The sequence below is a fragment of the Salmo trutta genome, unplaced genomic scaffold (genome assembly GCF_901001165.1).
Source record: "Salmo trutta unplaced genomic scaffold, fSalTru1.1, whole genome shotgun sequence".
Taxonomy (NCBI): domain Eukaryota; kingdom Metazoa; phylum Chordata; class Actinopteri; order Salmoniformes; family Salmonidae; genus Salmo; species Salmo trutta.
The window spans coordinates 3,445,214-3,459,167 of record NW_021822911.1 but is presented as its reverse complement, the minus strand read 5'-3'; the positions used below and the strand labels follow the sequence as shown (position 1 = coordinate 3,459,167).

The following is a 13,954-nucleotide window of genomic DNA, read 5'->3' as shown; positions in this document are numbered from 1 at the left end:
TAGTCCAGGATTATGAGGAAAAACATTAAGATACACAACATTTATTTCACGGGACAAAACTAGGTCCAGAGTATGACTGTGGCAGTGAGTAGGTCCAGAGACATGTTGGACAAAACCCACTGAGTCGATGATGGCTCCGAAAGCCTTTTGGAGTGGGTCTGTGGACTTTTCCATGTGAATATTAAAGTCACCAAAAATGTGTATATTATCTGCTAAGACTACAATGTCCGATAGGAATTCAGGGAACTCAGTGAGGAACGCTGTATATGGCCCTGGAGGCCTGTAAACAGTAGCTTTAAAAAGTGATTGAGTCGGCTGCATTGATTTCATGACTAGAAGCTCAAAAGACGAAAACGTCGTTGTTGTTTTTTTTGTAAATTGAAATTTGCTATCGTAAATGTTAGCAACACCTCCACCTTTGCGGGATGCGCGGGGGATATGGTCACTAGTGTAACCAGGAGGTGAGGCCTCATTTAACATAGTAAATTCATCAGGCTTAAGCCATGTTTCAGTCAGGCCAATCACATCAAGATTATGATCAGTGATTAGTTCATTGACTATAACTGCCTTGGAAGTGACGGATCTAACATTAAGTAACCCTATTTTGAGATGTGAGGTATCACGATCTCTTTCAATAATGGCAGGAATGGAGGAGGTCTTTATTCCAGTGAGATTGCTAAGGCGAACTCCGCCATGTTTAGTTTTGCCCAACCTAGATCGAGGCACAGACACGGTCTCAATGGGGATAGCTGAGCTGACTACACTGACTGTGCAAGTGGCAGACTCCACTAAGCTGGCAGGCTGGCTAACAGCCAGTGTGGTTAGATAAAGGAGAGTTTTGTCTTTAAAATGGTGTAAAATAGTCATATGTTTGAAAAATCGCTTTTTTACGAGAAAAATTGCATAAAAAATGATTTTAAACAGCGGTTGACATGCTTCGAAGTACGGTAATGGAATATTTTTTTTTTTAAATTCACGAAATGCGCCATGCTCGTAACCCTTATTTACCATTTCGGATAGTGTCTTGAATGCACGAACAAAACGCCGCTGTTTGGATATAACGATGGATTATTTTGAACCAAACCAACATTTGTTATTGAAGTAGAAGTCCTGGGAGTGCATTCTGACGAAGAACAGCAAAGGTAATCAAACTTTTCTAATAGTAAATCTGACATTGGTGAGGGCTAAACTTGGTGGGTGTGTAAATAGCTAGCCCTGTGATGCCGGGCTATGTACTCAGAATATTGCAAAATGTGCTTTCACCGAAAAGCTATTTTAAAATCGGACATGGCGATTGCATAAAGAAGTTCTGTATCTATAATTCTTAAAATAATTGTTATGTTTTTTGTGAACGTTTATCGTGAGTAATTTAGTAAATTCACCGGAAGTTTTCGGTGGGTATGCTAGTTCTGAACGTCACATGCTAATGTAAAAAGCTGTTTTTTTTATATAAATATGAACTTGATTGAACAAAACATGCATGTATTGTATAACATAATGTCCTAGGAGTGTCATCTGATGAAGATCATCAAAGGTTATTGCTGCATTTAGCTGTGGTTTTGTTTTTTGTGACATATATGCTAGCTTGAAAAATTGCCGTGTGATTATTTCTGGCTGGGTACTCTGCTGACATAATCTAATGTTTTGCTTTCGCTGTAAAGCCTTTTTGAAATCGGACAATGTGGTTCGATTAACGAGAGTCTTATCTTTCAAATGGTGTAAAATAGTCATATGTTTGAGAAATTGAAGTTATAGCATTTTTAAGGTTTTTGGATTTCGCGCCACGGAAAACATAATCTACTGCAAGCCTAAAGGTTTCTCCCCTCCCTGGGTGGGGAGACATTCTTCCCGTTATCAGATTCACAGTGGTCACAAGTTGTCTGCTGTCTGTTAACAGTTCTCCTTTTCCTTGAATGTCTCATTTATATTGCTAAATAGTAAAGTCTTAGCTTGTCCTATGCAAACACAGTTATAGAATTAGTATTATAATCACTCAGTTATACATTTTCAGGGTGGAATCATTTAGTCAAAACCTTAACCTCTCTAGGGCATGCGGGACGAAATCGTCCCACCAAGTCAACAGCCAGTGGAATCCCGTGGCGCGATATTCAAATACCTTAGAAATGCTATAACTTCAATTTCTCAAACATATGACTATTTTACACCATTTTAAAGACAAGACTCTCCTTTATCTAACCACACTGTCCGATTTCAAAAAGGCTTTACAACGAAAGCAAACCATTAGATTATGTCAGCAGAGTACCCAGCCAGAAATAATTAGACACCCATTTTTCAAGCTAGCATATAATGTCACAAAAACCAAAACCACAGCTAAATGCAGCACTAACCTTTGATGATCTTCATCAGATGACACTCCTAGGACATTATGTTATACAATACATGCATGTTTTGTTCAATCAAGTTCATATTTATATAAAAAAAACAGCTTTTTACATTAGCATGTAACGTTCAGAACTAGCATACCCCCCGCAAACTTCCGGTGAATTTACTAAATTACTCACGATAAACGTTCACAAAAAACATAACAATTATTTTAAGAATTATAGATACAGAACTCCTTAATGCAATCGCGGTGTCAGATTTTAAAATAGCTTTCGGCAAAAGCACATTTTGCAATATTCTGAGTACATAGCTCGCCATCACGGGCTAGCTAATTTGACACCCACCAAGTTTGGCGTTCACTAAACTCAGATTTACTATAAGAAAAATTGGATTACCTTTGCTGTTCTTCATCAGAATGCACTCCCAGGACTTCTACTTCATCACCCAATGTTGTTTTGGTTCAAAATAATCCATAGTTATGTTCAAATATCCTCTGTTTTGTCCGTGCGTTCAGGTCCCTATCCGAAGGGTGACGCTCCGGCGCATATCGTGACAAAAAATTTCACAATATTCCATTACCGTACTTCGAAGCATGTCAAACGCTGTTTAAAATAAATTTTTATGCCATTTTTCTCGTAAAAAAGCGATAATTTTCCGACCGGGAAACCTTGTTTTCGTTCAAAGACTGAAAATGTAAACATGGAGTCGTCTCGTGCATGCGCACCCCTTCTCATTGCTCTCAGATCGACCACTTACCAAAAGCCCTACTGTTTTTCAGCCAGAGACAGCAGAGTCATCATTCAAAGTTCTGGCGCCTTCTGAGAGCCTATGGGAGCACTAGAAAGTGTCACGTTACAGCAGAGATATTCTGTTTTGGATAGAGATGGTGTAGAAGGCCAAGAAATGGTCAGAGAGGGCACTTCCTGTGCAGAGTCTTCTCAGGTTTTGGCCTGCCATATGAGTTCTGTTATACTCACAGACACCATTCAAACAGTTTTAGAAACTTTAGGGTATTTTCTATCCAAATCAAACAATTATATGCATATTCTAGTTACTGGGCAGGAGTAGTAACCAGATTAAATCGGGTACGTTTTTTATCCAGATGTGAAAATACTGCCCCCTACCCTAGAGAGGTTAAGTTATAGGCAGGTATAGATGAAAACTGAATTGTAGAAGTGAGAACTTAACCTGGGGTCCACTTAGACGTGGGGCCCGATTAATGTCAGGATGATTTGTTTTTAACTTAGGAACAGGAAGAAGAGTTAAAAGTGGTACCCTCGTGTTAGGGTCCCAAGGACCCATTGATGTGGGGTTAATTAAATTAGTTATTTTAGTGTAAGTAGTCCTGAAGTCAAATTATAGATTTTATTAAAAGTAATTATTAGTAATTTAGGAAAAATTGAGCCCTGAGGGAAGCTACATTTTGATTTAGGAAAATAATATTTTACGAATCCTTCTCAGGAGGGCTGTAAGGCAGACTGTTAGTATTCTTAGCAGAACAAGGTCATAAAGTCAGCAAAAGGAAGTTGCAACTCTGGCAGGAGGAAGTTATCTATTTGGGGCACACTATAACTCAAGAAGGGAGAACACTTAATTCTACCAGAAAGACAGCCATCCTAGAAGCACCTAAACCACTCAATAAGAAACAAATGATGAGTTTTCTTGGAACGATTAACTATTGCCGTGCGTGGATACCCCATTTTGCATTACATACAGGGAAGCTTAGTGAGTTGATATGTGGTAAAGCTATGGCAGCAAAAGATAAGATCAAGTGTACAGATGAGGCTGAAAATCAGTTTGTAAACATTAAAAAGTTATTAACATCTAGCTCAGTACTGGCGTATCCCAGATATGATCGCCCCTTTACCCAGACAGTAGACTGTAGGGAGGGGTTCATGACATCAGTACTGACCCAGAGACACGGGGGGAAAAAATAGGCCTATTGCTTACTATTCCTCCCGATTAGATGAAGTAGCCCAAGCCATGCCACTATGTTTGCAGTCTGTGGTGGCAGCAGTTCAGGCAGTTGAGGACTCGGCATCTGTTGTGCTCTATCATGATTTGACTTTAAAAGTTCCTCATGCCGTATCCATACTGTTGTTAGAACATAAGATGGCTTACATGTCACCAGCTAGACATTTGTCTCGTATGATAATTATTTTGAACATGCCTAATTTGACAAAAGGATGTTGTACTACTCTGAACCCCTCAACATTATTTCCTATTGCAACAGATGGCAGCCCACATGATTGTGTAACAGAAACTGAGAAAGTTGTCCTATCAAGACCCGATTTGACTTATCTAGCTTTACCTGATGGGGAACTGACTATGTTTGTAGATGGATCATCAAGAAAGAACCATGATGGCACTAATGCGACAGGATATGCTATAGTTACAGACACAGAGGTCTTGGAAGCAGAGCTGTTACTGAGAAACTATTCAGCACAATAAGCAGAAATAGTAGCACTTAGCCGTGCGTGTCAGTTAGGGACAGGAAAATGTATTACTATTTACACAGACAGTGCCTATGCATTTAACACAGTACACATATTTGCAGCCCAATGGAGTAACAGGGGAATGGTAACCACTTCTGGGAAACCTATTACACACGCTCAGTTGATTTTGAATCTATTAGATGCTGTACTTTTGCCATAAAAGTTAGCTATTTGTAAATGTGAGGCCCACATTAGAGGGACAGATAGTGTCAGTAACAACAACAGAAAAGCAGATGTGGAAACGAAAAAGGCAGGTCTTAATTAACCTCTTACATCTAGATGTTCCGCTAGCGGAACACCGATCCAATATCCAATGATAGGGCATGGCGCGAATTACAAACTCCTCAAAAATCCCAAAACTTCCATTTTTCAAACATATGACTATTTTACACCATTTTAAAGACAAGACTCTCCTTTATCTAACCACATTGTCCGATTTCAAAAAGGCTTTACAATGAAAGAAAAACATTAGATTATGTCAGGAGAGTACCCAGCCAGAAATAATCACACACCCATTTTTCAAGCTAGCATATAATGTCACAAAAACCAAAACCACAGCTAAATGCAGCACTAACCTTTGATGATCTTCATCAGATGACACTCCTAGGACATTATGTTATACAATACATGCATGTTTTGTTCAATCAGGTTCATATTTATAACAAAAACCAGCTTTTTACATTAGCAAGTGACGTTCAGAACTAGCATACCCACCGAAACTTCCGGTGAATTTACTAAATTACTCACGATAAATGTTCACAAAAAACATAACAATTATTTTAAGAATTATAGATACAGAACTCCTTTATGCAATCGCTGTGTCCAATTTTAAAATAGCTTTTAGGTGAAAGCACATTTTGCAATATTCTGAGTAGATAGCCCGGCCATCATGGCTAGCTATTTTGACACCCAATAAGTTTGGCACTCACCAAACTCAGATTTACTATAACAAAAATTGGATTACCTTTGCTGTTCTTTGTCAGAATGCACTCCCAGGACGTCTACTTCAACAAAAAATGTTGGTTTGGTTCCAAATAATCCATAGTTATATCCAAATAGCTGCGTTTGGTCTTGCATTCAAGACACTATCCGAAGGGTGAAGCGCCGGCGCATATCGTGACAAAAAATTAGAAATATTCCATTACCGTACTTCAAAGCATGTCAAACGCTGTTTAAAATCAATTTTTATGCAATTTTTCTCGTAAAATAGCGATAATATTCCGACCGGGCGACATTGTTTTCGTTCAAAGACTGAAAATGTAAAATGGACTCTTCATGTGCACGCGCGCCCCCGTTTCATTGTTCTCAGATCGACCACTATCCAAATGCGCTACTGTTTTTCAGCCAGCAACTGCAGAGTCATCATTCAACATTCTAGCGCCTTCTGAGAGCCTATGGGAGTCTTAGAAAATGTCACGTTACAGCAGAGATCCTCTGTTTTTGATAAAGAGGCTATAGAAGGCAGAAATGGTCAGAGAGGGCACTTCCTGTGCAGAATCTTCTCAGGTTTTGGCCTGCCATATGAGTTCTGTTATACTCACAGACACCATTCAAACATTTTTAGAAACTTTAGGGTGTTTTCTATCCAAATCGAACAATTATATGCATATTCTAGCTTCTGGGCAGGAGTAATAACCAGATTAAATCGGGTACGTTTTTTATCCGGCCGTGAAAATACTGCCCCCTATCCTAAACAGGTTAAACCGCAGCCGTCGACACAGCAGTTCTTAAAAGAGGACGTAAACATAGACAAGCTATATTAAAATTGTCAGTCTAGAGCACCAGTGAAAGGGATTTCGAAATGGGAGAAGTTAGGAGCAATTTATATAAGGACTGTATTTGGTATCATGATAAGTTACCAATACTACCTACGTCATTGTTTAGAGATGCGGCAAGATTGACACATGGGCAGAGCCATGTGTCAACAGGGGGGATAGTAGAGCAGGTTCGGAAACACTTTGTGGCCTATTGGATAACGAACTACTTAAAAATACATTTTTTATAATAGATAAGTATATTAAATGGGAAGAAGCGGCCCCAACTTACTGGGTGGACACGATTAGGGTAGTTGGTTTACTAGTATCTATCTCTTTAAATAATGGATTACATTTTAGCCTATCAGGTAAACCATATAGAATGCCATAGTTAGGGAGGCCAGAACAGGTAGACATAGAAGTTGAAGATATACTATCAGAACACATGGTTAACCAAACCCGTATGTCCGAGACTTTGTGTCCAACAGGTGAATTACAGGAGAAGATGATTCACTCAGTCCAACCAGGAGACTGGGTGTGGATCCAGTCCCTGAGGAGAAAAGAACTGGAAGCAGCCATGGTGGGAGGGCCCATACCAAGTGTTCTTGGTAATAGTCTTCACGGTGAGAATAGCTGAAAGAGCTACCTGGGTTCATATCACACATTGCGGGAGGGTAAGACACACTGACACTGTCGAACAATCACAGAGTTAGGAGAAGAACCGAATACCAATAAGGTTCGGGGGTTACCTCTCTAACGAAGATTCCCTAACCCGCCCGATCCTCACTGTGTGCGTTCATAGAAGTGAAAGTGTGGGTTGGCCTCTAGCCAGTGATATATTCTCCGGGAGGGGGTGGGGCTTTACAGGGGTACTGGTCAGTCTGAGCTGTCTGATTGTGGGAGCCATATTCCTAATACACCATGAACCACTTGAGAAGTCAGAAAGTGGTAACTTGACCCATTGTGTAGAAAATGTGGAGTTTTTATGGCCTAGGTACAAAAGGTCACTCGATCTGGATAAAAAGGAAGTGAGAGTAGAGTTAGGGAAGGATGTCTCAATAGAGTTCTATGCAGACCAAATGGGGTCCCTAACCTCCTGGCAGTCTAGGACTCGGACTTAATGGGGAAGATATCTGTGTAGATCCCGGTGTAACTCATGGAATCAGGTCATAGCTCACACAGAGAGAGAAGGCTATGTCAATCCACACACCCAATATAGAAACAGATGGAGTATAGTGAAGGCCAGGGTTTTTGACTGCAATCCAGAGCAAGGGAAGTATTGCTTGAAGATAGGAATGACCATTAAAAGCATAAAGAAAGAGTATTTAGGGTTATGGTATGTTGGCCTTGACCAGACCATTGTCGACACTGCGGTACCATTCCGAGTAGTAGAGGTTAGGACAGGAGATAGTTCTACCGCCAGCCAGAATACCAGTAGTACCCTGATAAAACGGGCATTACCCGTGTAGTCATCCAGAGCCAAGGACCGGTGAGGATAGTTCAGACGAAAGATCTTAAGGAAGTGATTGAGGTGGAGACTTGGTTTGGGGATTCCAACCTATGGCTGGAATGGATTCAGTATACAGCTAGATCAGTAGCTAAAGAAGAAGGTTATGCCTGCGCAACAGCCAAACTTCAGTTGACAACCATCCCCTTTCTACTCGATGGAATTAATTTACCAAGGGGAATGGCCTGTATAGTAAAGCTGTTCATGAAGGCAAGGAAGCCAGACAGTTGCACTGATCTGCATTATCTGTATCCTATGTGCCCATTAGATCCAGACTTCCCCCTTTCACAGTCGCAGGAGGAGACTATTATTGTGTGGCTCGACACAACACACACGGATGGAACGTAGGGGAAGTAAGAACATGCAATAGGACAGAGAATGTTACAACTGACGAGACAATGAGGGACCTGACTGGGTGGTTGAGTTCCGAGGACTTCAGTAAGATAAAAAGGCAGAGAGCGGATGTCTGGTGGTTGTGTGGAGGTATGAAGCTGTGGCCAAACCTGCCTGCAAATTGGACTGGTATTTGTGCATTGGTACAGTTAGACATGCCCTTCACCCGTACACAACACAAAGACCTAGTGCCAGGTGAAAGAGAGGGGAGGAGTGCTCCGTCAGGGTCCTTTGACAATAGAATTTACATTGATAGCATTGGGGTTCCAAGGGGGCTGCCTGATGAGTTTAAAGCTAGGAATCAGATATGGGCTGGATTGGAAGCAAGTATTTTTTGGTGGTCGACTCTCAATAAAAATGTGGATTGGATAAATTACATTTATTATAACCAACAGCATTTCATCAACTATACCAGAGAGGCAATTCAAGGGTTAGCAGAACAGACAGCTGTGACCACTTTGATGGTATTGCAGAATAGAATAGCTTTGGATATGCTTCTGGCTGAAAAGGGTGGTGTGTGTGTGATGTTCGTATCTGAATGCTGTACTTTCATCCCTGAGAACACAGCTCCAGATGGATCAATGACCAAGGCCCTGGCCGGTCTAAACAATTTAGCTCAGGAGTTAGCAGAAAAATCTGGGGTGGACACGGCACTCACGGGATGGTTTGATAGTACGTTCGGAAAATGGAAAAAGGTTGTAATCACTGTGTTGTGGGCTGCTTTCACCTGTAGGACTGTGTTGATATTATGTGGTTGTTGTTTGGTCCCTTGTGCGAGAGGTCTCATTTCCAGGGCTCTGGAGAGATCGATGACGGAGCAGATGGTGAGATACGGACCGATTCCAAGTTCAGACCAGTGGGATGACAAATATCTACCGCCGAGCCTGGTGGAGGATTCATTCAATTACGAGGAGCCCATGTTAGACGAGACCATCTTTAATGTTTAGGAAGACTGTTTCTCTAAATGAAGGTCATAGCAAAAATCCTAATCCGAAGAGTTATGACTGGACATAGGCTTAGAACAGTCATTGTTAAAAAATGGAAAAAGGTTGTAATCACTGTGTTGTGGGCTGCTTTCACCTGTAGGACTGTGTTGATATTATGTGGTTGTTGTTTGGTCCCTTGTGCGAGAGGTCTCATTTCCAGGGCTCTGGAGAGATCGATGACGGAGCAGATGGTGAGATACGGACCGATTCCAAGTTCAGACCAGTGGGATGACAAATATCTACCGCCGAGCCTGGTGGAGGATTCATTCAATTACGAGGAGCCCATGTTAGACGAGACCATCTTTAATGTTTAGGAAGACTGTTTCTCTAAATGAAGGTCATAGCAAAAATCCTAATCCGAAGAGTTATGACTGGACATAGGCTTAGAACAGTCATTGATAAGTATGTAATGAAAATACATGTATTCGTTTTCTTTGGGCTAGTTTGATTTTGTGTGACATTTCTGAATCCAATAAAAATAGATGTGTTATAGTGTATGTGAAATATTTAGCCAATAGGGTGGATTGAAATGGAAATAATATGATTAAAGGTTTGACTAAATGATTTCACCCTGAAAAGGTATAACCGAGTGATTATAAGATGAATGTACTAATGTGTGTGTGTCGGAAAAGTTGAAGCTTAATGATTTAGCAATGTAAGCAACCAGACAGCAGACAACTTGTGACCACTGTGAAACTGATAACAGGAAGAAGGTCTCCCCACCCAGGGAGGGGAGAAACCTTTAGGCTTGCAGTAGATTATGTAACATGGGGCAGGATATGATAAGCAATGTATGAGATGGAGAAGACTTGTAATAAGCATTGACAGTGTTAAAGAAGAGGAGGGGCATTTGTAAGGGGTATGACATATGGTATGACCAAATGTCAGGTATAAAAGGCTGTGTGCATTGTATGATATTCAGAGCTCTCGTAAATAAACATTCTGACCAATTGTAGGCTGGCTCTCCATCTGCTTCATTCAACCAGAATCTTACACCCTCTGGGGGGCAGACTGAGTAGTTTAATTGAAGTTCGGTTTATGAACATTGGGAACAGAATTCCCATGACAATTTGGTCCTTCGAGCCGGATTCCAACATCTGTCCCTGTCTTCCTAAGGTAACACGCCAAAAACCGTGTACGGGCGGGTCATTGACTTGTAAATTGTCCTGTCCCCTGAAATTGGGGTTCCATATCAGGCCGGTAAATATCTAAGGTCGACAGGGATGGTGACGGAATCCAACCTACATTGCTTTTCCCAGCCTACAAGACAAAGGTAACTAAATCTTTATTTACGCGGATTTGGGGGAATAATACCTGTATGATTGCATGTAGTGGATAAGGGAGTTCGTGTAGTCTAGGTGTTAAACGCCGAAATATCCATTGGGGCATACTAACCTGGTGACCTGTCTTTAGAATATTGTGTGGAGAACCCTGATATAGGTAGTATTCTATGCAATTGGAAGAGAGGAATTGGGTGTAGAGCCATCCTAGGCAAGGTGTGGGGGGTCCGTAATGACCCTAGGTATCTGTGGCCACTACCAATGTAAACTATCTAATGTTGAGACCTAAAGGTTAAATTGGTCGATATACATTAGGCAAGCTAATGCGCTTAGATCTTAACCTGTTAGGGTACAAGGGGCAGTATTTTCACGGCTGGATAAAAAAATGTACCCGATTTAATCTGGTTACTAATCCTACCCAGTTATTCGAATATGCATATACTTATTATATATGGATAGAAAACACCCTAAAGTTTCTAAAACTGTTTGAATGGTGTCTGTGAGTATAACAGAACTCATTTGGCAGGCAAAACCCTGAGACAGATTCTGACAGGAAGTGGATACCTGATGTGTTGAATTGACTTTAAGCCTATGCCATTGAAAAACAAAGGGGCTGAGGAATGTTTTGGCACTTCCTATTGCTTCCACTAGATGTCACCAGCCTTTACAAAGTGTTTTGAGTCTTATACTGTGAGATCTGACCGAACAAGAGCCATGGAACGGTGATGGCCCATTAGACACCTGGCGCGAGAGTTCATGTTGGGTACTCTCGTTCCAATACGGTTTCAAAGAGAACGCAATTGTCCGCCTTGAATTTTATTCATGTTCTGGTTAAAAAAGGCACTAATGATTTATGCGATACAACGTTTGACATGTTTGAACGAACGTAAATATATTTCTTCCGTTCGTGAAGTGAAGTGAAGTCCGGCTGGCTTAGATCATGTGCTAACAACACGGAGCTTCTTGGACATAAATGATGAGCTTTTTTGAACAAAACTACATTCGTTATGGACCTGGGATTCCTGGAAGTGACATCTGATGAAGACAATCAAAAGGTAATGGATTATTTACATAGTATTTTCGATTTTAGATCTCTCCAACATGGCGGTTAGTCTGTATCGCAAAGCGTATTTTTCTGGGCGCAGTGCTCAGATTATTGCAAAGTGTGATTTCCCAGTAAGGTTATTTTTAAATCTGGCAAGTCGATTGCGTTCAAGAGATGTAAATCTATAATTCTTTGAATGACAATATAATATTTTACCAATGTTTTCTAATATTAATTAATTATTTTGTTGTCATGACTTGACTGCCGGTTATTGGAGGGAAACGATTTCCTGAACATCAACGCCATAGTAAAACGCTGTTTTTGGATATAAATATGAACTTGATAGAACTAAAAATGCATGCATTGTCTAACATAATGTCCTAGGAGTGTCATCTGATGGAGATTGTAAAAGGTTAGTGCATAATTTTAGCTGATTTTATGGTTTTGGTGACGCCTGTCTTTGAATTTACAATACATTACACATAGCTATTGTCAATGTACTCTCCTAACATAACCTAACTTTATGCTTTCGCCGTAAAACCTTTTTGAAATCAGACAACGTGGTTAGATTAAGGAGATGTTTATCTTTCAAAGGGTGTAAGTTAGTTGTATGTTTGAGAAATTTGAATTTTGACATTTATTTGGTTTCAAATTTGCCGCTCTTGAAATGCACCTGCTGTTGATAGGGTGCGCCACGGGTGGCACGCTAGCGTCCCACATAGCCCCAAGAAGTTAAGGATAACTGATCTAGAGTATATTAGCGGGGAGGGTAGTCGAGATCTAACAGGGCGCAAAAATTGGTCTGACTATTCTATGGAAGGAGGAAGCACACACACATAGATTGTGCGAAGTGAAAAGCACATACACAGAGATCGTGTGCATAGAGTGTGAGCACCCACACAGAGAGGAGTGATAAACACATAGATTGTGATACACATAGAAGGTTTAAATGGAAACAGAGGAAAAGTATATATACATAGATTAAAGATAATAACAGATTATAGAAACACACGCATAGATTGTGCAGCCTAATAATAAATAGTTCTTGAATAACCATGGGTGGCAAACCCTCAAAGGAGGTGCAGGAATTAACTGGAGATGAGAAGTACATGGCGTTAAATGTTATAAAATAAATATTTATTTCAGTCCAATGTGGAGAAGGAAGTATGAATTTGATGGAAGTTTGGACATAGAAAAGTTGGGACTAATGATAACAAAGATGCATAAGGTATGTGGGGACAAGACAGGGAAACAGCAGGTCGAGGGTTAGACATAGCCAGGGTGTGGCTGTCTGAAGCCCGGAGAAGAAGGCGAGAAGGCAAGTGTAGAGAAAGAGAGAGAGAAAGTTGAAGAAGGATATCAGCAGCGAAAAAATTATGTGCGTGTGAGATAGGTTTACTGACCAGTTAAAAGTAACTTGTGTATGTGTGAGACCTAATAACTTATCAAAAGTCCCAATAGTAATTATTCCTAAATTCTAAGAAGGGGAAAAAGAGACAGAAACAACGACGAAGAGAGCAGAGGGTGAAAAGAAAAAGGAAGTTAATAAGAAAGTTGAAAAGTAGGTTTGGCAATTGAAATGTTACTTTTAAGTCTTGGACATTTCATAATTGTGAAGCCGAAAGAGAAGAGAAAGTTGAAAAGTTGGTTTTACTCTTACGATAGAGGAAAGGCAGAACGTTGTTGGAGTAGAGGTTATATATTTTTTTATTGTTTAGGTAACAATAGTGAATTTGAGCAGGAAGTAATGTATTCTAACATTATAATCTGTTTCCATTACGTGGAACAATGTCAGGTCAGTAAAGTGAATTGCAGGTTGAGTTGATTTTTATTTTACAGGGACGGTGCACATTAATCACAGTAGTTTCTAATGGCAGGGTATTCCAGAAAGGGGAAGCTCTTACACTGAAAGCAGATTGACTTAAGATGATTTTCCTTAAGGGAATTATACAGTCATCTCTCATGGCGGACCTTGTGGATCTGCGGCCATAAGGTTTGGGTTTTCCGTCTAACAAAAGTTCTCAGTGGAGGGGAAGCCTGGACATTTAGAATCCTGTATACAAGACATGCGTCAGTGTATTGCCTAAGATATTTTCTTTCAATTCAGAAGTTCATGCTTTTTGAGAATGTAACAGTGATGATGGCTATGAG

The 13,954-nt window shown here is 40.4% G+C and overlaps 1 long non-coding RNA gene across 1 annotated transcript; it reads left to right on the top strand.

Moving 5' to 3' along the window:
* The first annotated feature begins 8,670 nt into the window (after nt 1-8,670).
* Nucleotides 8,671-10,056, top strand: LOC115186715 (uncharacterized). Its single transcript, XR_003875851.1, has 2 exons — nt 8,671-9,187; nt 9,541-10,056. It is a non-coding gene; the product is annotated as an uncharacterized LOC115186715 (long non-coding RNA).
* The last annotated feature ends 3,898 nt before the right edge of the window (nt 10,057-13,954 follow it).